Source organism: Meleagris gallopavo, chromosome Z (genome assembly GCF_905368555.1).
Source record: "Meleagris gallopavo chromosome Z, MGAL_WU_HG_1.1, whole genome shotgun sequence".
In the NCBI taxonomy this organism is placed as follows: Eukaryota; Metazoa; Chordata; class Aves; order Galliformes; family Phasianidae; genus Meleagris; species Meleagris gallopavo.
The window spans coordinates 29,509,454-29,535,886 of record NC_139435.1 but is presented as its reverse complement, the minus strand read 5'-3'; the positions used below and the strand labels follow the sequence as shown (position 1 = coordinate 29,535,886).

The 26,433-nt window shown below is 36.9% G+C and overlaps 1 protein-coding gene and 1 pseudogene across 9 annotated transcripts in view; one reads left to right on the top strand and one right to left on the bottom strand.

Annotated features, from left to right (window-relative positions):
- Positions 1–26,433, top strand: part of PTPRD (protein tyrosine phosphatase receptor type D) — a 1,190,026-nt gene that overhangs the window by 617,686 nt on the left and 545,907 nt on the right. For all 9 annotated transcript variants that reach the window (XM_085214154.1, XM_085214153.1, XM_085214152.1 and 6 more), the window contains one exon: positions 21,750–21,772. The gene's annotated coding sequence lies outside the window, so the exon portion shown is untranslated. The remainder of the gene's footprint in view (positions 1–21,749; positions 21,773–26,433) is intronic.
- On the bottom strand, positions 15,376–16,353 carry LOC146542186 (uncharacterized; annotated as a pseudogene).

Here is a 26,433-nt window from a genome sequence, read left to right as displayed (position 1 = left end):
TTTATGTCCATGAAAAAGACAACATATTGACGATCACAGAATTTATCATAGGCTCCTTTCCATCAAGTTATATAAGCGTACTATGCAAACATATACATTGTCCTGTATCGTATCCGTGGTAAGGAATGTCCTACTACGCATGTAACTGTACTTATAAAATGAAGAAAAGCATAAAGTCATAGACATGTGTTGGAAAGACCTTGAAGGTCATCTAGTTTCAACTCCTCTGCTGTGGGTAGGGTTGCCATCCATTAGGCCAGGCTGTGAAGTGCCCCATACAATCTGACCTTGAAACTTCCAGGAAATGGTTTTAAACTAAGACGAGGTTTAGGTTGGATATGAGGAAGAAGTTTTTCACACAGAGGGTGGTGACTCACTGGAACACACTGTCCAGAAAGGCTTTGGATGCCCCATCCATGCATTCAAAGCAAGGTTGGATGTGGCTCCGGGCAGCCCGATCTTTTGGTTGACAATTATGGTCCTTTTCAACCCAGGCTATTCTATGGTTCTATGATTACTCTACCCTAAAACTCCTTTGTTTTAGTTTTAAACCACTCCCCTTTCTTCTGTCATTGTCATACCACGTAAAAAGTAAGTCTCTATCTCCCTTTAAGTACTGGGAGCTTGTAATGAGGTCTTCCTTGAGCATTCTCCTCCTCAGCTGAAGAAACCCAGCTCTCTCAATTTTTCTGTGCAGGAGAGATGCTCCAGCCATCTTCATAGCCCTTGATAAATTCCAGAGATATAACTCAAAATGAAACTAAAAAAAAAACAAATTTCTTTCCTTATGCTGCTCAAACATACTTGTATCTTGTGCATGATAGTAAATAAGTGAAAAGGCTTTTCATAGGTACTATATTCTGGAAACAGCCATTCTACAGCATATTTTTCCTGCCATATTTGACAAATTTTATAGCATTATTCCATTTTTTATCTCACTTAGATGATTTGATTGTGAGAAGGTTAAAAGAAAATGAAAAGAGAACAGTCTTATATTAACTATAGATTCTCAAGCTGAATATTCTCTTTTTATTTTCCTTGATGCTAGCCTTTTTAAAGCCTTTTCTGTGCTACATTTAAATGATGGTTCAGGTTTGAACTTACACCTTCAACTTTTTAAGAATATATCAGATCCAAAATGAAAATTTAGTGCCATAAAAATAATGGCGTCTCACTATCTCATAGACACTTCAATATCTTGGAATTTAGCAGTCCTGTTTTTTATTTTGGTAGGAAATGTGTCATACATCTCATGAAGACTACAGTATTCAGAATATTTTAATGCACGTGTTGATATCTCCCACTACCCTTCAAACAGAAATTAGTACTGAAAGTGGGACTAGATCTGACAATAGTCAGGAAATAGTACTAAGAAATAGTTTATTTAATGTCTCTAGTAAAATGTGCTTTTTTGTTCTTTTCTTATCTGTGGTTAAACAGATGAAACAAGCAGAATTCTTTGGCATTTCTTCACACTGATCATCTGTTAGGTTTGTGGGAGGGCTCAGCTAGGAAGGTAATGCATCCAAAAGCCCAGATGAAGTGCCTCTATGTTAATGCTCACAGCATGGGAAATAAACAGGGAGAGTTGGAAACCATGGCGACCTTGGAAATCTATGATCTTACTGCTGTCATGGAAGCATGATGGGATCATTTGCATAACTGGAATACCATCATTGAGGACTATTAGCTTTTTAGAAGGGATAGGCAAAGTAAGAAGGGTGGGGGAGTTGCCGTCTATGTTAAAAAGTGGATAGATTGCAAGGAGCTCCTCTGAAAAATATTCAGGAACAGATTGAGAGACAGTAGGTTAAGAATAGAAACGAGCCTGATTAGGGACAGATGGTGATTGGAGTATGCTATGGGTCATCTGATCAAGAGGAGCCTGTTAATGAGACCTTGCTTCAGCTGCAAGAGGTGCCACACTCACAGGCTCTAATCCTGATAGAGGATTTCAGTCACCATGGTATCTGCTGGGAAAACACGGTGAGCTTCAAGTGATCCAAGAGACTCCTGGAGTCCACTGGTAATAAATTTTTGGTTCAGTTATTTGGCAGATTGACCAGAGATGAAGTGTTCCTGGACATGATGCTCACTAATGCACATGAGAACATTACAAATATTAAGACCAGAAGCAGCCTGGGCTACAACAATCATGCCCTGGTTGAGTTTGTGATCTCCTGGCAAAGAGTCAGGACCCTGAACTTCAGAATAGCAAACTTCAAGCTGTTTAAGAAATTGTTCTATGAGATCTCCTGGGAAACTGTCCTTAGAGACAAAGAAATGGACCAAAGCCAGCTACTGTTAAACAATGATCTTCTGAGAGCACAAGAGCTCTTTGTCCATCAGAATAAGAAAGTAGGCAGGGGAAGCAGCAAACCAGCATGGCTTAGTAAGGACCTATTGGGCAAACTGCATGAAAAGAAGGGCATGTACAAGTAGTGGTAACAAGGACCTGTTACCTAGGAAAAATACAGGGATGCTATCTGGATGTGCCTCGGTGGGATAAGGAAAGCCATGGCACAGGTGGAATTGAACTTTGTGAGGGGTGTTATAAACAACATTATATATAGATACATTAGTCTCTATAGATACATTGTAGATGCATTAGTCAGAAAAGACAGGCCGAAGAGAGCATATCTCTTCTGATAAATGGGAAAGGAGATCTCGCCTCAACAGATAAAAAGGAGGCCACAGCACTCAGTGAGTTTCTATTTATAAGAAAGGGAGGAAGGAGGACCTGTGGAACTACAAGATGGTATGCCACACCTCAGTCCTTGGGAAGATTATGAAACAGATCCTCCTGGAAGACGTTAAGACATGTGAGAGATGAGCAGGTGATCCATGACAGCCATTATGGCTTCACCAAGAGAAAGTCATGCCTGACCAATGTGGTAGTCTTCTGTAATGAAGTGATGGACAAAGGGAAGGCAGCTGATGTCATCTGCCTGGACATCTGCAAGGCCCTTGACACAGTACACCATAATAACCTTATCTGTAAATTGGAGAGAGATGGATTTGAAGAGTGTACTATTTGGTGGATAAGGAATTGGCTGGAATGTCACAGACAAAGTGTTGTGGTCAATGGCTCTATGTTTAGGTGGAGGCCAGTGACAGTCAGTGTTCTGAGGTCTGTTGTGGGACAGGCATTTTATAACATTTTATTAACGACATAAATGATGGGATTGAGTGCACCCTCAGCAAGTTTGCTAATGAAATCAAGCTGAGTGATGCAGTTGATACAGCAGAATGAAGAGATGCCATCCAGACGAACCCTTGTCTCAGCTCTGTGCCGGGGAAGATCATGGAACAGATCCTCCTGGAATGTATATTAAGGCACATAGAAGGCAGAAAGGTGACATGGAAGAATCAGCATAGCTTTACCAAGGGTAAATCCTGCTTAATAAACTAGTGACATTTTATTATGCTGTAACTGCATCAGTGGACAAGGAAAAAGCCACTGATGCCATCTATCTAGACTTCAGTAAGGCCTTTGACTTAGTAGCTCACAACATCTTTCCTAATTGGGAAGATGGATTTGATGGGTGGACTGTTTTATGGATGAAGAATTGGCTGTCAAGTCCAGAGAGTGGTGATCAGTAGCTCAGTGTCGTGATGGAGATCAGTGATGAATGGTGTCCCATAGGGGTTTGTTCTGGGGCTGATACTCTTTAATATCTTCATCAGTGACATCAGTGGTGTCAAGTGTACCCTCAACAAGTTTGCTGTTGACATCAAGATGTAGAATGCAATCAACACACCAGGGACAGGATGTCATTCAGAGGGACCGAGTCAGGTGTAAGCTGTGGGCCCAGGTGAACCTCACGAAGGTCAACAAATCCAAAAGCAAGATCTTGCATGTATTTTGAGGCAACTCCCATTACCAACACAAGCTGGGAGATGAAAGGACTAAGCACAGTCCTGCCGAAAAACATCTGGAGATACTGGTGGATGGGAAGCTGGACATGAGCCAGCAGTGTGCCAACGCAGCCCAGAAAGCCAACTGTATCCTGGGCTGCATCAAAAGTAGCATGGCCAGAAGGTCAAGGGAGATGATCCTGCCCCTGTATTCTGCTATGGTGAGACTTCATATAGAGCAGTGTGTCCCAGTATGAAGTCCTCAGTACATGAGAGTCATAGACTTGTTGGAATGGAGGGCCACAAAAATGATCCATGGAATGGAGCACCTCTCCTATGAGGACAGACAGGGATAATTGGGGTTATCTCAAAGGCAGCTTCAGGAAAGAAAGGGACAGACTCTTGAGCAGACTGTGCTGATAGAACAAGGGGAAATGGGTTCAAGCTCAGGAATGGTAGATTTACATTTGATCAAGGAAAAGGTCTTTTGCAGTGAGAATAGTGAGGCACTGAGGCAGGCTGCCCAGATATGTGGTTGATGCTCCATCTCTGGAGACTTTAAAGGTGAGGCTGGATCAGGCCCTGGGCAACCTAATCTAGCTGTGGATGTCTCTGTTCATTGTAAGGGAGTTGGACTAGGTGGCTTTCAGAGGTCCTTTCCAACTCTATGATTCTACCTTGATATACTTGAAAAGCGGGCCGAGATGCATCTAATGAGGTACAACAAAGCAAAGTGCAAGGTTTTGAACTTGGGTTGAGATCATTCCAGATATGCATACAGACTGAGAGAAGAGCTCTTTAAGAGTAGCCCTGATGAGAAGGACTTAGGTGTCCTAGTAGATTAAAAACTTAACATAAGCCAGTACGGTGCACTTACAGCCCAGAAGGCCAGTAGTATCCTGGGCTGCATTAAAAGAGGGGTGGCTGGCAGAGAAAGGCAGGTGATTGTCCCTCTCTACTCTCCCCTCACGAGGCCCTGTGTGGAGTCTTCTGTCCAGGTTTAGGGCAGGTTGCCAAGAGAGGTTGTGAATGCTCGTGCCTGAAGGTGTTCAAGGCCAGGTTGGATGGGGTGCTGGGCACCTAATCTAGTACTTGATCTAGCGGGTAGCAACCCTGTCTGCATCAAGGGTGTTGGAAATTCTGTTCTACTCTTAACAGCCTGACAGCAGAAGGATCTTCTGAGAGAAGTAGCAAGGTAGACAGCTGCTTAATGTCTTCCATCTCCAAGGCAGCTATACCAAAATCCCATTGATGCCCTTTTGGGTCCCTGAAGTAATGTCTCCTGAGGAGATACACCAAAGATGCGTGGAGCCTCTGGCCAATCATAATGGGGAGCTTTTGCCCCTTGTTCCTGATCAGGCTCTCTTCAGTCACCAAAACAATTATCTCTTGAGATCCCTCTGTCACTCCGAAAATACAGGGGGCTTCTGCCCCTTTAGAACTTGATAGCTTTAGAGAACATGTGCTCCAATATCCACTAAGGCCTCATAGTCCTATGGATTTGATTTCTCAGGGCATCAAATCTACACAGTACAGTAAGCCTGATTGTCCCTTTTTTCCACTTGCCCAGATGCAATATCCTACTAGTCCTGGTTATTGTACTCATCAACACAAACATCAACATAAGAAAGTTTTATAATGAAATTCAGAAATCATATTATCTACTGTCTGGAAAATGCCCCACTGGAAACTTCATCAAACATTTTCTTAGCAGAAACTCCTTTTTTGATTGTTCTTTGCAGCTTATGTGCCTATGCCTAAATGGCTGAGATGGATTTTCTATCCCCTTCTTCATATGCTCTCCACGACTGCATAAAGAAAAAACACAGAGTAGCATGTAGTGTGTATCTACTACATTGCCTCTCTTGAGCAGAGAAAAGCTTAATTCTAATAACTGAGATAGTGATCTGTGTAGGTCTTTGACTTGCTGGAACTCCCAGAACAGTTTATCCATGGCTGAGATGCAGCTGGGAGAAAGAGATTTTTTTCCATATTGTTGAATTACCCTAAACAGGTAATTCACTGATGTTTTCTCATTATCTTTCCTGCTCATTACTGCCAATGCATTGTCATACAATGTCCATATGTTTGTCTCCTGCATGGTCCAAAAAATGGACCCAGATCCTTGAGAAATAGCAATCTCACCAAAATCTCATCATTGATCAAGTCAGGAATAATCCATAGTCATACTCAGCATGTTTTTCATGTGTAGTATTGAGATTTTATCTCCTTCTACAGTACATGAGAGTTTTCAATTGGGAAGAGCACATTCAATTGGAAGATTCCCAAACGTTAACTATTGCTAAGTATATGTCCCAGTGTTTGAATGTCCCAAATCCATTGCATTTGTGTAATATTAAACAAACTATTGTATCATTCAGATACAGAGGCTGATGCGTGATAGGGCATGTGATATATCTACTCACTGCCATGCTCTTTGGCTCAGGTGACTAGGTTATTTTGGAAATATGTCCCATTGTCTGACTCAGTGCTTTCTGGGGCGTCATGTTTTCAGCACTTACGATAGTATTTCAGATGATGGCATGTGGCATAGGGTATGTTTACTGCTATTTGGTTGTTGCTTTGTCAATGCTTCCTTCCTTAGAAAAGGATTTCAGCTACTTGCCTTCACTGCACACTAGGTCCAAGATAATGGCCCCATTATCCCAAAATCAGAGCATCCAGGTGACAAAGTGTTAATCTGGATGATGGCTGAAGTTTTTTGTTTTTTTTTTTGTTTGTTTGTTTTTTTATATATATATATCTCTCAGGGCTAACTCACAGTTAGGGTTTGGATACTTATTATTTTATGAATTCTGCTTCTTTCTTCCTCCTTTCTTACAACAGTCTTGCTCTGTGGATATTCTGATGTTCAAATACCAGCTCAAAAAACTGCTGTATTATAATTTTTAAAGATCCCATCATGTCAGAATTTTTCATTCACTGATTGTATTTCAGCTACTCATGGATAATGCAGAACATTACTCTTTTTTGCAAAAATTTAATAGGAAGTTTTTACTGGAAGCCACATCCATCCTTTTAACTCTTTCCAAAATTTTTACATGGCTATCAAATTTTAAACAACAAAGGGTATGTTTGTGAGGCCTGGAGAAAGAGAACATGGCCACTCTGCCTTTTCTGAGTCTTAATATGATGCAGGCTGTCTCATTTGAACTGTCATATTCTCGTATTCACTTTCATTTTTTTATGTATATTTTTTGCCTTTCCTGTGCAGGAGCCAGTATTGTCATCATACAACTGAAAATAAATGAGGGAGGTAGTTTTTTTTGTTCCCCCTCTCCCTCTCCCAATTCCTCCCCTGCTGTATTTGGTTTAATATGTGTATTTCTAGCTAAGCATGGTACAAATGGAAGCTTGAAATAGCTCTCCATTGCTTGCCACCTGAGAAAAGTGACTGACACATTTCTCACTGCAACCTTATTTCAGGTATTCGTAGAGAATAATGAAGTCTCCCTTCAGCCTACTTATTTTTCCTGACTAATCAACCCCAGTTCCTTCAGCTCCTCTTCATATGTCTTCCTTTCTATTCCATTCACTGCCTTCATTGTTCTTTCTTGCACATACTTTATTAACTTGATACTCTTATTGCTGTGATAAGCTAAAAACTGAACACATACTTGAAATCAAATCTTGCCAGTTTCAAATACAGAGTGACAAACATTTCTAGAGTCGTGCTGTTCACACAGTTTCTGATGCAGGACAGCATCTGTCAGCCTTTTGGCCACATGGGCACACTACTGGTTCGTGTTCAGCCACCTGTTCACCAGCAGGTCTTTTTCTGAAGGACAGCTTTCTAGCCATTCTTCTGCAAGTTTATATCACGAGGTTGTGACCCTAAGGCAACGTATGACATTTAGCCTTGGTGAGTGTCACATGATTAGATGTGGCCCATTAATCTACCATATCTAGTTCCCTCTGCAAAGCATTCTTACTCTCAAACAGAACAACAATCCCTAACAAATTATGGTTTCTGAAAACTTAGGGAGAATGCACTTAATTTTCTCAACATACAATTGATAAAGATACTTAGCTCTCTTCAAAAATAAAACTGCCTTTTTATTTCCATGGAAACTACAACAGATATAAAGAGCACAATAACACTATTTGATAGAACAAATTCTCAGCTGCAACACAGTTTTTCATCATAGTTACCACCATTAATTATGCATTTTTGCCAACTATGAATAAGAGCCTCCATGTTGCTCTTATAAATACCTGCATGGCTGTCCTCAACGTGGTTTGTCTTTCAGTTCACTACTGCCACAGCTGAAATATACCACTCAGCTTGCATTTGCTTCGTGCACACTTCCATGTCAGACACCATTTCATCAGACTGCCCCTCTGCTACCATCTGTCACATGGATCCAAAATGTAATGGAGTACTGATGGGAAGGTTCAGCATCTACTGTCATACTACCAAGAGCTACCTGACTTTATGGACCAAAATAATAAAATAGAAAGCATTACTTTCAGAGCATCTCTTGTATTAAAGAAAATTGAACTTATTACTTAGGTCTAGTGAGCACCATTTGTGATCAGCTGTCAAATGGCTTTAACTTCATTCTCAAAACACCTTGGTCCCAGCCTCCCAGCCAACCAGACAGTTTGTTTGTTTGTTTGTTTTTTAAACCTAGCTATTGGTATATCCATCCAAACCATGAACAGAGAATTTTGCCAGAAGAAGACTGTGAGGAAAAAAAAGTGTCAGATGCTTTGCTAGAGTCTGGGTAGCAATATCCACGTTCTTTCCTTTGTCCACTAAGCAGGTCACATGATAACAGAAAGAAATCACATTAGTTGGGCATGCGTGTGATAAGGTTCTAGTAACTAGTTACTCCTACAAACCACTGAACATAGTTAATTTATTCTTACTAGATAGGCTGTACCATATAAATCGTATTATGGAATAGTGTTTAATAAAGTTGTATTTTTATTTTCAAAAGATGTACATTTCCTTAGATTTGCAAACGTATTTCCAACTTAATATCACACTATGACAGGAAGGTCATTTTACACTTTTTGTCATTCTATTGTTTTGAAATGATTCCAGTGTATCAGTTCAGCTGTGGCCAGCATACATACCTGTTTAGTGAGAATAAACCACCACTAAAAATAATGCATATTATTACAAATCAAAATGCATTTATATTCTGAATATTATTTTTATATTTTATATATTTATATTATATATATATATATATTTAATACGAGAGGAAATATCTTTCATTTTAGCTTCTCTAGTTATCATTATTCATTTGAGTCCATCCAAATATATAAAAAAATATGCAGTAGGAAGTCAGAATTTGATAATACTAATTCCAGGTGATAAACAGAATAATTATTTATTTTCATAAGAGGCTTAAATCATGTAATACAACATCAACAATTTTATTTTTTAAGCAGTCTTGAACTGTTAGATCTAGACCTCCTCTTAGTTTTCCTATTGCAGACTTTCTAAAGGACTTTTAAAGGATTTTCTTTATCAACTTGTGTTAGTCTGATTTTGGAAGACTGATTTTTATAAATGTAACTAACAATCTCATAAATTTCTTATAGTAGTATAGTAGTATATATGACTGATTTTTTTATATATTTGTGTATTTGAAAATGCACCTGTAATTATAACAAACAATTTTAACTGGAAGATTAAAAAAAATACAACACATCTTTATTACAAAAAAAAAAAATTGTTTTAGCTTAGATTTTACGTAAACAACATCCAAGTCTCCAGAAATATTCCTATTCTCACAAAAAAATTTCAGTTATCATCTCTACATCCACTTTTTTCAGTTCATTTTGATGATCAATATGGACAATAACATAAGTAGTGAAGGTTTTCTAATGTTTATTTTAACTTGCTTGTATTGAGTTGTTTTACCTTTCATTTAGATCTAATGTACAGCTAATAACTAATTATATGATTACATAGGCAGATAAATGGGTAAATTAATATCATCATCACACTGTGATCTTAAAACATTTGACTGAGCTAAATTCTGTTTAGAATTCAGATCCAGACAAATGTTCCAGCTGTTCTACACACTCTGTGCTTAGAAGGTCACACTTACCATAATAAATACATTACTGTCAATTGTATACCTGTGTTTTCATATAAACTCCATAATGTTTAGTGACTATGACTCAGTGCTTCTTTGTCTCCCTAGTGAGTTTGTCCTATTAATGAATTTGCATGGTAGTGTCATGTTTTCATGTAGTTCTTCTTTCCTTGATTACACAAACCAGGTAATGTCATCATGTTAGATAGCTGTTAACACTTCTGATCTTAATTACTGTCTTCAATGTATAGTTGTTTTCTCTTTTAATGCAAATTTAATATCTCTTTGATATTTTCCAATGTAATTATCCAATTCAGACAGGTGAAGTTATAAATTTTAGAAAGATATGGTTGCCTTTTATAAAAAATATTTATGCTTAAGTTTCTCTTTTTCTTTGCTTTGCCACACTGTTTAAAAAATAAAATACAGAAGTCATCAATAGGAATTTTCTATCATTGGACTTTGCTGCAAGAACAGAGAAGGAAAATAGGATCTACTCATAGATAGAGTTCTTTTTCATAAAAATAAAATAAAATACAATAAAATAATTCATCTTCTATATTATTTTGGCTTTCGAGACTTGATGAGAGTTTAAGAGTTGTCTACTCTTTTTTTGCTAAGAGAATTGACTGAGTTTTTTATTCTTGATCTTTTATTTAAACTGAATGCATTTTCAAGTATGTCTTGAGATTTAAAGTACTGATTTTAGAAACACAGCCTGCTATATTTTTGTGTCAGTTATGGCATAAAAAATAAAATAAAGTTAAAAAAAAAAAAAGTACAAACAAGCACACAAAAGAAATGTGTAACTAAGACTTGGATAAAATTAATGTTTTATTAAATTTAATAAAGTAAATAAAAACATTGTAAAATTGAAGATTTAATTGCTTACTGATGGATAGACTATTCTGCTCGAAATACTGTTTTGTGAGGTTTTTTTCCTTATTTGCTTTTCAGCAGCACAAAAAAATACATATGTTATACCAAAAATATCTCAACATAGCAGGTAGTTGAAAGTCTGACTCAGATTTTAACATTAGCTGGAAGATAATAATCTTTTAAGTAGACAGTGACCTAGATATTGTAATTCATGAGCATTGGCAGTTCTCCAAATATGGAAGTTTTTTTTATATCTGACATCATAAATATTAAAACAGCAAGTCAATAATTAAAAAAATATATATATTAGTACTCTATCTCCTTATTTCTTAGCCACTGACAGTAAAAGTTTCCCATGCTACAAATAGTTCAGATTACACCTGAAACCATTTTAGTTAGTTGAACATTAGACAAAATGAACCTGTTTAATAATTTTTATACTTAATTAGAAAAAGCAAAGAAAAACAATAGAAATCCAACAACAACCAAAAAAAAAAAAAAAAAAAAAAAAATCGAGCAGCATCCCCTCTGAAAACAAACAAAACACACACAAACACATTAAAAAAAAAAAAAAGAAACTAAAAACACACACCAAGAACAATTTATTTCCAAATGATTAACCATATTTTTCACACATTATGTTAAACTTCTCAGTGTTAGAAAGGGCATTAAAAATTGTATAATCAACGAATATAAAAACGTTATAATTATGAAATAAACCACAGAGTTGGGCTAAGCAGTTTATAATAACAAAAAGAGGAGAGATAGAATGCTTACCTGTGTCCTGGGCTCACTGCAAAACTCCAGAGAACGGATCTCCAGAAGAGATCCTTTCCCACTTGTAATGCATCTAGGAGAGGTGGAGCCAGGTTCCACCCCTTCCAGCAGGGCAGGTGATTTGCCTTCACCTGTGCTCCCAGGGCTGACTCATTGCTCACCTCAGGTGATCAATCAGAGGTTCAGGCCATGATTCAGCAGTTCCCATACACTCCACCCCTTCATGGTGTGAACCAATGATCAGGTTGACTAAAGGGTAAGCTTTTCCTAATACAGAGATTCACTATATCACAACGCTTATAAAATTTCCACTGTGATGCATGTTGGTACAATTCAAGATGAATGATAATCGGTGAGTGTTCATATTCTTTTATGTGCCAGTGCTCGATGATGTTACTGGAGGCATGCAGTCATGAGGTGCAGGTCCATCCTATGTTCCATCAGTCCCATGTAGACCATCACCAGGTGAATACCGTTATAACGTTCAATGAGGCTTGCCTCCGTTGGATAATATGGCAGGTGAAATCACCATTCGATGTTATTTTCTTCTGCCCAGCACTGTATCATTGCACCAGTAAAATGAGTTCCTTGGTCTGTCTCTATGATTTGAGGTGTCCTGTAGGCAGAAATCAGTTTAGTGAGTGCCTTTATGGTATATGCCTGGTTTGCTTTTGGTACTGGATAGGCCTGCAGTAGCCCACCTGCAGTGTCGACACAGGTCAGGGCATATCTCGCCCCCTCAGACCAAGGAAGGGGCCCAATGTAATCAACCTGCCATCGCTGGAGAGGATTGTGTCCTCTAGCAAGATGGGCTGTTGTTCCAGGCAACGATCTCGGTCTCATTTTAGAGCAAGTGTTGCAATCCCAGCATACCTGGACAATGTCAGGTAGTTGTATGGGCAGCCCCCACGCTTTAGCAGTTGCCCACATTGTCTTTGTCCTGCATGCTGTAGCTTCTGATGTAACCAATGGGCGATGTTCTCAGATGGTGAATTCTCAATCCATCAAACTCAGGCCAGCGTGTCGGCTTCATCATTTCCCAGTGACCGTAGGGGCTGATGACCAGAAACATGGTAAACACATATAATCCTGTGTTTCACTGTATTCCAAATGTCTAACCACATGTCTTTGCCCCAGATTGGTTGGGCATGGATAATCCATTCTTAGGTGGCCCACTGCACAATCCAAAGAGTGAGCCCCCGGTACACAGCCCAACTATCTGAACAGATATTCAGGATACCATCACCGGGTTCCTTGATTATAACCATCTACACAGCTCGCAGTTCTGCCCATTGGCTGCTCTTACCATCCCCCTCGTCAAACCAGATTGTCTCAGTGGAGAGATGGTATGCTATTGCTCTCCACTTGCTTGGGTTGCCCTTGCTGGACCCATCTGTGTACCAGGCATCTTCAGGGATAGATATTTTCCTTCCTGAACAGGACTCTTCTCTGGTGGAGTGACCAGTATTTCTTTTGGTGCATCACTGTGATACATCACTGGGCCTAGGATCTTCTGAAGTTCTTCTTTCAAGGGTGATGAAGACAGATTACACCTTTGGCTGAGGTAGGCGACCCATCGTGCCACTGTTTGTGCTTGGGTCACCCCTGTCTTAGGAAGGTGGGTCGGATCTTTCACCCACCCCTGGATTGGCAGAGTGGTCTTAACTACAACTTCATCTATTTCAGTTATCAACTCTACTGCCTGTAATGCAGAGTAGGCACCCAATAACTGTTTTGCAATCATATTGTATCTTTCTACCAGACCTGAGACCAGAAACCAATGGGGGTCTAAACAGAACTCTAGTGTTGCCACAGGCCCCAACTAAAGCCATCTTGAGTAACATGAACATCCAACTCGGCTGGGAGGATAGGATCAAATATACCCGATGCCTGGGCTTGTTTAACTGCCAGTTTTGCCTGTTGGAAAGCATCCTGTTCTGTTTTCCCCCAGTCCCATAGCTGCCCCTTTTTTGTGAGACTGTACAGTGGCCTTAGCAGCTGCACTAAATGAGGTATAAAGGAAAGCCAGTAACCCAGTATACCTAGAAACTCTTGCAGCTGCTTCGATGTTGTAGGGACTGGGAACACCTGAACCTTGTCTATGACAGCACTGGGCAGTACTTTGGTCTTTCCTGACCAAACCTTCCCCAGGAATTTTACAGACAGGCGCAGACCTTGCACCTTTTGGGAATTTATAGCCCATCCCCTCTGTTGTTAATAGGCGGTTAATGAATCCGCCACCTGTCCTACTGCCTCCAGTGAGTCGGATGTCAACAGGAGATCAATGTAATGATATAAGTTAACATAATCAGGTTTTTTCCAATTAGCCAGGTTCACGCGCCACTAGATTGTGACAATACGTTGGTGAATGCACATACCCCTGTGGCAGGACCTGAAAGGTCCACTGCCTGCTTCCTCATGTAAACGCAAACTGATCTTGTGATTCGTCAGCAATTGGGATGCTGAAGAATGCATTTGCTGAATCTAGGACACAATGATAGGTTTTTATCTCCCTGCTTAAAGTGTCCATTAGGGAGGCAATATTGGGTACGGCTACATGAATAGGCGGCATGACCTTATTTAATTCTCTGTAATCCATTGTCATTCTCCACGTGCCATCTGACTTTCGCACTGGCCATATGGGGGAATTATATGGGCTGTGCAGGTCTTATAATGCCCACGTTTTTTAATTCCTGCACCGTTCTCGATATTTCATCTTGCCCACCTGGGAGTCTATAGTGCCTTACATTAGTAATCCAGTACGGTTTTGGTAGGGAAATAGGCCCATGTTTTGCATGGCCTCTTATTGCCTGCACCGCCCAGATACTAAAACACCTCTGTTGAAGTCTGAACTCTCCCACAGTTGTCTGGAGAACCAGACCCCATAGAATAACTATGCCTAGGATGTATTTATTCCTGGACTGGGGCAATACACACCTTATAATTCTGGGGTGGGAGATGCCCAACCCCCAATTTCAACCATGTTTGGGTGACAGAAATAGTCTGTCCCCCAAAACCACCAATCATCACTCTGTTTCCATCAAATTTGGTCGGATCTCCGTAGATAATTGATGTTTCTGCTTCAGTGTCCACTAATGCCATAACTCTCTGAATATTTTTTTAGGATCAATAAATCGTTAATTCTACATAGGGCCTCTGGTCCCGTCTGGAGGCCCTAGGGGGACTAACATCTCTCGTCATGCCATGAATTGTACTAGAGCCAATTCTTTTGCTTCCGGTAGCTCAGGCATCGTGGCCCCAGACACCTGAGGCAGCTTTTTTTTTTTTTTTCCTATTAGGAACAATGAAATCTTCTAGGTTCCATGTCGTTATTGGCATTCTCTCTGTAACCCTTACCCTTGGTTTCTTAGAGTATTTCTGAAATTTTTGATTGTCCTTTAGTTGTTTCCAAAGCCGGAGAAGGACATGGTTGGGCTGGCAGTCAATCTTAGTAAGTTGGATCCCAGCCTGAATTAAATCATTAAACATTTGTTTTCAGGAGACCCTTTTGGATCCCAGCTGAGGAACTCAAGTAGCTGGCATTTTGGTTTTAGCCACCGGCAGGACCTCAGCTTCTTCTAATGTCCTAATGTTGCGCCCAGTCTGCAGGCATTCTGTTTCTCCTAGGTCGGCCACTAACTGGGCAGCCTGCTGGACTACTGCTTCTGAGGCCACGAGGGGATTTAATATAGAGACCAAAGTACCATACAAATGAGAGCTGTAGAATTAAATCTCTCATCCCTGCTGAGAATTTGACCATATCAGAGCCATCAAATGTGTCCTCTTAAATTGCTTCACTTATGCCTAGTTCATGGATATAATTTTGAAGATCCTCCATGGAGGACCACACCCCTGTATGTAGAGGTATATCAGATTTATTCGGCCATACCATATTGCAGGCCGCCATTAACCATTCTATTATAGAATGGTTTTCATTAAGATATTGATTACCTGCATATAACCTCTGCCTGAGAGCAGGATGGACAGTCATGTGGCCAACTTGTCTATTTCTGGGCCATTCACCAAAACACTTTCTGCCCCAGAATCCCACAGTCTTAATAACCAAGCTGGCATGCTTTCTCTAGGATTCTGCCAAAATTGCTGTACTAAATCTATCAACTCCATTGTCGTATATGGCCGTGTTGTTATGTGCAAATGAGTCTGGGCAGGGGGCCACTGATCAGGCAGCACCCCTGCTGGTCTGTCCTGTACTTTTTTAGTTTCCTGAGTTATAACAGGACTTCTAATGGATTTGTCAAAATTGGAGATTCAAGATCTCATTTAGATTTTTTATTTTCCTGATCAACAAGGTCTTTTGATTCAAGACTCTGGTCATTGTCCATTGAAATGTTACGAACTTGACCTATTGGAAGATGCAGAATTGGTTTCTTCCCTGTTAATATGCCAAGTTCTTGCTCTAACTTTTCAATACGGTCTTTCAAAAGTTGTTTTTCATTCTCTAAAGTATTATTCCTCATTTCAGAATGATTTAAAGCATTTAATAGTGGCCATGCTAGTGTGGAGGCAGCTAACTGTCTTTCTTTCATGATTAGTATATCTTTGTTAAGTTTCTGAAAGTAATCTGCCATGCAATATGGGAGATATTTCCCATAACACATAGCGGGCCCCATTTTTCAGTAATAACCACGAGTTTATAATAGGGAGATCCCAGAAATCCTGGGCTCTGCCCCGGAATCATTTTATCTAGGGGGGTAGCGTTCTCCCCCCTGACCCATTTATAGAAATTCCAAAGAAAGGACATGATGTAAATTTTAGTATATTTGGCCTGCCTGGCTCACCAAGTGTATAATCAATGAATATAAAGATGTTATAATTATGAACTAGAGAGTTTGGCTAAGCAGGTTATAATAACAAAAAAAGAAGAGATAGAATACTTACCCGTGTCCTCAGCTTGCTGGAAAACTCCAGAGGAGGAATCTCCAGAAAGCAATCCTTTCCTACTGGTAGTCAGCCCTTAAATGGGTCTAGGAGATGTGGAGCCAGGCTCACCTCAGGTGACCAATCAGAGGTTCAGGCCATGATTCAGCAGTTCCCATACAAAGATCACCTAGGTCCAAGCCTCCTTGCCACTCATGAGATTAGGTTGTCCAGGGCCCCATACACCCTGGCCAAGGATGCATCATCTATAGCCTCTCTGTGCAACCTGATCTGGGGCTTCACCACTCCTGAGTGAAAAGTTTCTTCTCAATATGTAATATAAATCTTCTCTGTTTTTGTTTAAAACCATTCCTCCTTGTGCTATTGCTATTTACCTGTGTAAAAAATAGGTATTTTGTTTATATGCACACCTTAGACAACGGAAGGCAGTGATGAGGTGTCCCCAAAGCCTTCTCATCTCTAAATTGAATGAGTCCCTCTGCCTCAGCCTTTCTTCATAAGAGAGATGATCCAGACCTCCGTGGTCTTCCTCTTGACCTGATCCAACAGTTCTACAGTTTTCTTGTCATGCAGACCCCAAGCCTAATAGCAGTACTCTAGATGAGTCTTCATGAGGATAGAGTAGAAGGGAACAATCTGACCTGCAGGCCAACCCTCTTTTGATGCAGGTCAGAGCACAGTTGGGCTTCTGGGCTGCAAGTACATAATGCTGGCTCATATCAAACTCTTTGTCTATAAGAATTCCTAAATCCTTCTCCTTAGGGCTGCTCTCAATGAGGTCTTCTTCCAGTCTACACACATCTACCATTGCCCTAACTCACATGCAGAACCCTTCACTTGGACTTGCTGAACACTGTTACATTCATGTGTAACCATATCTCAAGCTTGTCCAACACCTTTCGGATAACATCTCTTCCTTCAGTGTCAACCAGACCACTCAGTTTGGTGTCATCTAAAACGTTCTGAGATTGTACTCAATCCCACTAAGAAGGTCATTGCTATAGATGTTGAAGAGCACTGGTTCCAAGATTGACATTTGACGGACAGTACTCATCATGAGCCTCCACCTGGATATAGATCCATTGACTGCAATCCTCTGGCTGCCATCATCTAACTAACTTCTTTACCAATGAATAGTCCACCCTTCAAATTCATATATTTCCAATTTAGAGAAAAGAATGTGGTGTGAGACCATATCAAAGGCTTTGCAGAATTCCAGAAGAATTAGAAGACATTAATTGCTCCTCCTTTGTCTACTGATGGTATCACTCCATCCTAGATGGCCACAAGACTGTCAGGCACGTTCTGCCCTTGATGAAACCATATTGGCCATCTCAGATCGCTTGTATATCTTGCATGTTCCTTAACATGTCTTCCAGGAGGATCTTTTTCATGATCTTTTCAGGCACAAAGGTGTTGCTCCGTGGCCTGTAGTATACAGACTTCCCTATCTCCTTTTCTTAAAAATAGAAGTGATTTTTCCTTTTTTCTTCCTCTCACCCAGCACCTCTAACATCCATGACTTTTTGAAAAATTGTCTTGGAAACTCATTCAGCTCCTAAATACATATTTTCAGACCTCATAGACATTCCATCTCAAAAGGTGATCTTGAATTCACTCTTTGATTACAGTTGGAGGGATATTAGTGGTGTTTACATGTGTGTTTGTAATGTAATTGAGAAGTAAAACTTCCTGGCAATGAACATGTAAACTCAGAAGGTATCCAGGCTAATCCAACAAAGTTTATAAGGCTATACATGACGATACTGTGGCCAACAGTTTTCCATAGAGAAAAGAAAATTGGTAACTGATAGGCTCAACTAAGCCTGACTATGAGCCACTTGAATGAAACTCAAACAAAATAATAGAACTTAGATGATGTAACACCCTATTAAAACCTACTGATTGATGAAGAGGGCGGGGAATATCATCTAAAAACATACAACACACAATCTGCGCTATTTATCTTTCTACTACAATATTCTAAAATCTCCCAATGTATTCCAGGTATTCCATTATCTCGTTAACAACTTTCATCTCGATATCAATCAATAAATGCATAAATAAATAAATACATACATGGATTTAAACTCACAGCATTAACATACTGATTTCTCTTCTTGGATGAAGAGAATGAGTTAAGTAATTAAAAAAAAAAATTCTTTGTTGTTTAACTGTGGTAAAAGAAAACAATGATTGATAATTTTCCCAAATAATTACTTATGTAAAATTAGTATGGTTAATAATATCCACCTCTTTAAGTTTCACTACAATCCTGATAATTGTTACAAAACTATAAGTATTATGGATACATTAATTCATGGGAGAAAACTGATACTGTAAACACAGATTCAAATGTAAATACAAAATGATGGTGTAGAATCAGTATGTCAGAAGTTTTTACAGCTTCTTAGATAACCACAATATTTACATTATTTAATAATACTAAACTTCGTTAAGCAGAACAATTTGCTACTTTTGTGATCCAAATATTGAACTGAAGGTAGGCAGTATGCAAGATGAGATCATATGTGTCTTCATTATCTTAAAGCATTTGTAATCTCAATCTTTTAAAGAAATAATTTCCAGAATCTTAATCCAATTGTAAACAATTAATCTTTGATTGTCAATATTTCAATAACAGAGTAAGCAAAGTATCAAAATTGTATCTGGTTAAGAAAGTTTTCTTCTAAAATTATTTCAGTAATTTAAAGAACCAGGAGATGATTTCTGTGGAACTATGACCAAGAATAGAACTATATTTGATAAGAGATAGAAATTTAAATAAATAAACATTAGTTTGGAATTAGATATGATTTCTTCACTTTTCTACTTGTGATTTCCTGGTTAATCTAAGTAAAAACAAAGTATGGTTCTGCGTTAGAGAAGGTCTAGGATCTGGTCTGTATTAGCATAAATCAAGATTAAAATATGTGCTGGAGGGTGAAAGAAAAATGGAAGAAACCTGACTTGTTAAATAGAGCATTTTTCAATCTTGGTAGTTCAAAACTTTTCCTCAGTAGGAAAAAAAAAAAAAAAAAAAAAAAAAAAAAAAAAAACCTGAAATCCCCAAACAAACAAACAAACAAACAAAAACCCTAAATGTGCCTCTTTACATAATATTTCAGTGAGTTTTTAATAATTTATATGTACCACTACAAAGATAATTATTGTGTCTTCCTATGCCCTCCGATATGAGACCTAGAATGTAGTTACTGAGCTATGTATCTCCAAAGTGTCACTAGCCTGCTACTGGCTGTTAATTTTAGTTAGGTGATTGTGACTAAGTGAGTGAGTGAGTGAGTGAGTGAGTTACTTTGCTGCTGCTTTTTAACTTTTCAGCCATACTGTTGGAACACTGTCATTCTTATATTACTTAGGAATCAATGGGATCAGTATACAGGATGGTATTGAGCTAGATGATTTTGTTACTTCTTTGTAATAGTAATTTCTCCTGAGGTTTTACTAACCTGTTGTATTATGATACAATTTCAATGCTGAATGATAATCAGCAAAAATGTGTATACTACAATCCACAAAAATAATTTTTCCATAACAACTCCCCCTGGTTCTGGACATATAAAGATTAAAGCAAGCAAGCAAGCAAGCAAACAACAAAACTAAATAGATAGATAGATAGATAGATAGATAGATAGATAGATAGATAGATAGATAGATAGATAGATAAATTTGCATGATCTAAAGTTCAAATTAACAAAAATAATCTTACCAATGGTAAATATAAATAACTCAATCTGAATTTGGAACGAAACTAGAAGAATGCAACAAAGAAAGTACTAAAAGAGTAGTGAAGTCTGTAGAATTTTATTTCACTTATTTTGCCCAAATATTCAGCTAAATTCTCAGCCACGTGTGAAAGGAGTGTTTTTAAAGACTATTAGATGCATTTCTAAAGCAGTTAATTAAATGCAGAAAAATCCCAAAGACTCGGTAAAATATACTTGAGAATTGATATTAGGTGATTATACGAGTCTAATCAACAATTTGAATAGACATGATGAGATTAAGATTTTAAAGAAGGCAAGATTAGCACAGTTTCCATCAAAAATATGAATTCTAGTCTCACAGTCATCCTCCTTTTCTTGAGCTTTGATGATTTTTCTGACATTATTACACCTCAGGTTAAAGTGAGTCAGTGAGAACTTATAAAGGGAAAGGATTTTTGTTGTCGTTGTTGTTGTTGATTGCCTGCAGAGTTATTAATAGGAATGAGGATAGTCTTCATTTGTTTTATTTAAATGTAAACATGAAGTAGTTTTCGGTGGAAGTCTGAACCTCCTCCAGACCTTCTGAGGGCACTGTTTCACAGAAGATAAAATTACAACCACTTGCTGCAAACTATGGTATAAGGTCTGGTTTTAAAAATGCAATTAGATATGGATGTTCTAATATTTGATTGTATCTGATGCCATCAAAACAAAGAGGACTAAGTTTTACTTTGTATATATATTTTTTTTCTATGTTCAAAAATTGCCCCTGCCTTGCAACTTTTCCTCATCCCTCACTAAGAATTTCTTAGGATGTATTTAAAGATGGGATAGTAAGCTTGTTAAGTCAATAGAATGTTTTGTGAGATAAATAGGTCAGTAATTTTGCGGTGGCTAACTAAATTTAAATCTTAAAAAAAAAAAAAAAAAGGAAAAAAAAAACCCTCATGAAATTGTACTTCATAGTAAATAAATTTAACCTCCAAAAATATTGCTAAAAATTATATTTTACAATTTCTCTTTCCTGATTATTGCTTCTAATTTTTCCAACTGGCATAGTATTTGCAAAATGCTTACTGTACAATGAGCATAACAGTAGAAATAAGGTCCAAAATAATATCAGAATTCAAAGAATCTTGGAATTGAAGATCATTAATTGTTTTAGTGACAGGAATAAAACTACAGGCAGCTGACCATATTGAAGTATGTTTAGATTGAAATGTGTATATTTTAAACAGGATCACAGATTTTCCTATGTTCTTTTCCCACTGGTGGAAAAAATATGCCTCATTCTGTGTGTGGCAGGTGCCATCAAAAAGGCTTTAATAAGTTACAAAGTTATTGCAGATTGAGACTATGTGCAGGAATATGTTTACTGTATCTTTTCCTTCATTCTATTGATATAAGGGAAAGCTTTTAGTTGATCTAATTTTTTCTTATTCTCAAATTTGTTGGGTTGCTGTAAGTGAAACATTTGCTAAACAAATGGTTCCTTCTCAGAAAACTGCTATATTTTCTCTTTTTTTAACAGGACTGGGACTTCAAAAAGTTGAGGTAGGAAATTAATTTTCTTCATTCAACTAGCTTATTTATGAGTCCTCTTATGATTTTTATCTAGTAGTTAATTCACTATGATGGCTTACAATGAAGTTTTATGATCCACTTCTTGCAAGTAGTTTGTTCAATAAAATGTTTTTGTAGAAATATACGATTATGTTTCTTGGTTTGCCAATAATTCCAAAGCATGATGCAATATTTGAAATTTTCCTGTATGTTGTTTCTAAGAATGATCTGAGTCTCATGTTGACAGAAAGTCTTTAAGGAGCTGTAATGAATGGAACTCACTTTTTTCTTGCAGACATCTGTTTTCTATAAGCCAAACTGGATAGAAGGTGGTACTACAGGCTAATGGTGGTGCTGAACCTGTTTTATCTAGGCAAATTTGCAACAAAACAGTGTTTATCTCAAATTACACCCTAAGTATAATTGAGATCATTTTCAGTGCTGGAAACCCTTATTAATTTACATCACAGTGTTGAGAAATTCATTTTGTTTCAGTGGAATTGAAGAAAAATAGATTTTTTTAACACAGATGTTTCAAAGTAAATTTTTAACTTTGGTACTGTGGTAATAATTTGAAGAGCTGTACTAAACTAAATAATGCTACCCCATCAATAACTCATTTAAAACAAAGCTAGACAATGTTAATAATATTTAACTTCTGTTGTATAACTTCATGTCTTGGGGATATGTTTATGACTTTGTGGAATTATGCAATCTAGATTACATTCTACAATATGTCAAATGTTTAGAACAAACGTACTATGCTGATAAAAGCTTGCTGTAGATTTAAATGCTAGATAGCCAGGGACACTTACAGAAGCGATGATTTAACATCCCCATAGACAAAAGATGTCTGTTTTCCTCATTTATAATGTTTTTTTTGTTGTTGTTGTTCTTGATGTAATTTTAGTCTTTTTTTATCAACCCATTGTTTTTTTTACAGTTCACTTATTTGAGATACACATTTTACAGCTTTTTTTTTTTTTTTAATTATTATTTTATTTCATAGCCCAAGGATTCTTTTATGCACAACTTCCATGTTGTGAAAATACTTTATGGACTGGTGCTATTCTAGACATCAACATTTCCTCTGACATGATTCACTGCCGTAAAACACTTTTTGAATATACTGTAATAGAAATGCATATTTAACAGCATATGAGAAAATCAACTGTACTTCTATTTACCCTTTTTACAGAAAGCTGAACAATTCCAGTCCTTATGCTCTTCTTTCAGTAACAAAACAAACAAACAAATAAAACTATAATGTGTCAAAAATATTTTTGTTGTGGCTATTCTTAAGGATAATTATTAAGAATTATAAGATAAATAAAAACATGTAAGTGTAGGATAAGTGCAAGAATATTATTATTATTATTGTTATTATTATTATTATTGTTATTATTATTACTATTTTCAATGATAGATGTCTTCTTTACTAACATATATGAATTTGTTTTTTAGTGAGCAGATTTAATTATGATGGCCACAGTCTGTCATCCAGGACATTAATCTGATATTATTTTGTAAAAAATAATTTTTCACTTCATTTCAGAAAACAATCCCAAAGGAGAGTAAATTTCAATTGCAATGTATTGTTAAAAGATTAAATCTTTCTAACAATGTTTATTTCTGGAAAGGAAAAAGAATAAATCCATTTTTAACAGCATTTCTGCCTAAATTACTACTATAATTGTACAGTGGTGTATAAATTCTTATATTCCTTTCTGCTCATAGGTCATTATAGAGGACAGAGAGCAAATTCTTTACTCGTGAGAACAGGATAACAATGTGATATAGCATTGGTGAGAAATTAGTCAGATAGATCCTGTACAAATTTCCTGAATTTTCATTGGTAATAGTGATTTAAATGCAGGACTAATGGCAAACCATGTTCAGGATGTTCATATGAATGTTCATAAGAAATGAAGGATACAAGCAGGACTGTCTCACAGCAGAGAAATACCAGGTTGTCAGGAACTGTGCCTTAACCATGAGTAGAGCTTCAGATCCATCAAACTAGATCTCCCTCCCATTTTTACAGTACACTGAGCCAATAGATTTTGTTATTCTCCAGGTGTAAAGAATATACTGGAGGACTGTATGAACATGCTGGATATGCATATGCCTCTTTTTTTAAAAAAAAATTATATATATCCAATGACATAAAATTTTGTTGTCAATGATTAACCGTACCCCTCCCTGTTTTATCAATATCAGATGATCACAGTGGAGATCTTCTTGTGTAAAATTTGAAATTCTATTAGAAATTAAGCTGCATCTTGGGTACACACGGACAAGCAGAATTACACATAACTTTTCCAGAATAATTAAAAATTGCCCCAAGTCATTATAGCCAACAGCTACTTGAGTTTTTTGATAAAATTAAGGGATTTAACAATTTAAGACCTTCAGGATGGGGCAAGGTTAGCTCATACACTACAGTGAGAAAATTGATGTTCCCATGTCTTATAGGATCAGTCCCTGTGTTTGGAAAGTTAATCCTTTTGAGCTGATGATGTACCAGAATACAAATCATATACATGATGACATACATAAACATCTATATCTGTATTTGCTTTTATCTCGTAAATTTTTTACTCACCTTTTAAACATGATAAAATTCATTAACTGAATTTAATAAACCTTCTTATATTTTTTTATTACTTCTTTATGTGTCTTTAAAGTTTCATTCTAAAAAATGTATTTATACAGACAATCTGGGCAGGTGTGTGACTGAAAAAGGTCAAAACAGAGCACCAGAATGCTTAAAAAATATACTCATACACTCTATCACAAAAATACTTTTGGTTGCATAGCAACTGTCTTTTTAATTACTGCTTGCAATCTAGATTTTAATAATGTAATTAGTATTTTTCCTCATTTAATTGTTTCAACCAGTAAGTTTAATGAATTCAATTTACCACTTGTTTTTAAATGGTCTTATTCATCTTCCTTCTTTGCCCTTCCAGCATGTTTGGCTGTGCAAACAAAAATTTCATTCATATTATATTTAAAAAAACAAAACAATAACAACAACAACAAAAAAACCTCAGTCAAAAGGATATCATTTGGAAAGCGTTTCTATCTGACATTGCAGTTCAAGATATTTGTGTAGTAAGTGGGGCTGTATAAATAAAACTGGCACATTATAATTATGGAATAATTTGCAGAACTGGAACTAAATCTAAGACTTTCAAAGGCAGAATTTAGAGTTACTTGTTTTTTTGTTTTTGTTTTGTTTTGTTTTGTTTTTCTGTTTTGTTTTTTGTGTTTTTTTTTTTCAGACTGTGCAATCTTAGGTAACTAGAATTACAGTCCTTCATGAAAAATCCTCAGTTAATTCTTTATATTAAAGTGCTGGTGAGAAATCAAATAACTTATGTGAGGAGTAGTATCAAAGAAGTTACAAAACTACAGCTATATTTACTCCAACAAGCTACAGCTGGTAAGAGCTGCCAATTGCTCTAAGAAATGAGAAATCAGTGGTAGTATGCAAGATTTATGTAGTGCCCTGGTGAAAATACACAGGGATATTAAACTACTTGATCTACTTAATTTTTCTGGATCAGAAGGAAGATAATAAAGGAAGCATTCCCTTTTGATATTTTTAAAATATGGACTAGTTTGCTCAGAAGTACTGGAGTCTGTACTGGCAGTTGCAAGAAATTTCCACTCAGCAGGAGTATCTACATTTGGAAATTGTGTATTCATCTTTTTTTCTTTAATTTTTAAAGCTCCTAACATTCCTACAAGACTTCATATTTTCAGCACCCTTTTATGATTTGAAGAAATATGCTTTTCTCTCATGTTCGCCAAAATTGTTTTAATGGAAACAAAAATCTTCATATTATAGAATTAAATATTTGAGTATCTGAAACAGAAAAATAAGTATAAATCGTTTATGGAGGTGTTCTGGTATATTTAGCCATGAAAATATTATTTAATGAGGCTTAGAAAGGTATCATATGATAGTTTCTGCTTCCAAAAATAGTTTTTTAGTTTTTTTTTAATGATAAATTTGTGTTGCGATGTTTTCTGACATTATTTGATGTATCTAAGATACATACTGATTATTTCATGTGCAAAATCTTCACACAATTACTGTCTTCCCTTTCATCTGTACTGTCTTACACATGTACTTCTTGCCTTCCCACCTACGAGTTATTATGATATTATCTATCAGGCAATATTTTGAAACCTTTTACAGATGGTTTGTTAAAATAAAATAAAATAAAATAAAATAAAATAAAATAAAATAAAATAAAATAAAATAAAATAAAATAAAAATAGTAGATAAAACAGTTTTAGCCTTGTGGATAAAATCTTTCATATCTCACCTAAACAAATAAACAAATAAACAAAAGCACATCCTTGGTTCATTATCTCTCTCATTTTAACACATTTGCCTAAACAGAATTGATAGAGTTCCTACCAAAGATTCTGATTGCACATGAGTTTGTGGATGTTAATATTTGAAGACATTAAAAAAAAAAAAAAAAAAAGAAAAAAAGAAATTAGATCCTTTCAGATGAATGATACTTTAATGCTTGGCCCCACAAAATAAAATAAGCATTATAAAAAATTAAGCCTATAAACATCAAGAAGATAGATAAGTTGACACATCTTTCCGCATATCTCTGTTTAATAAT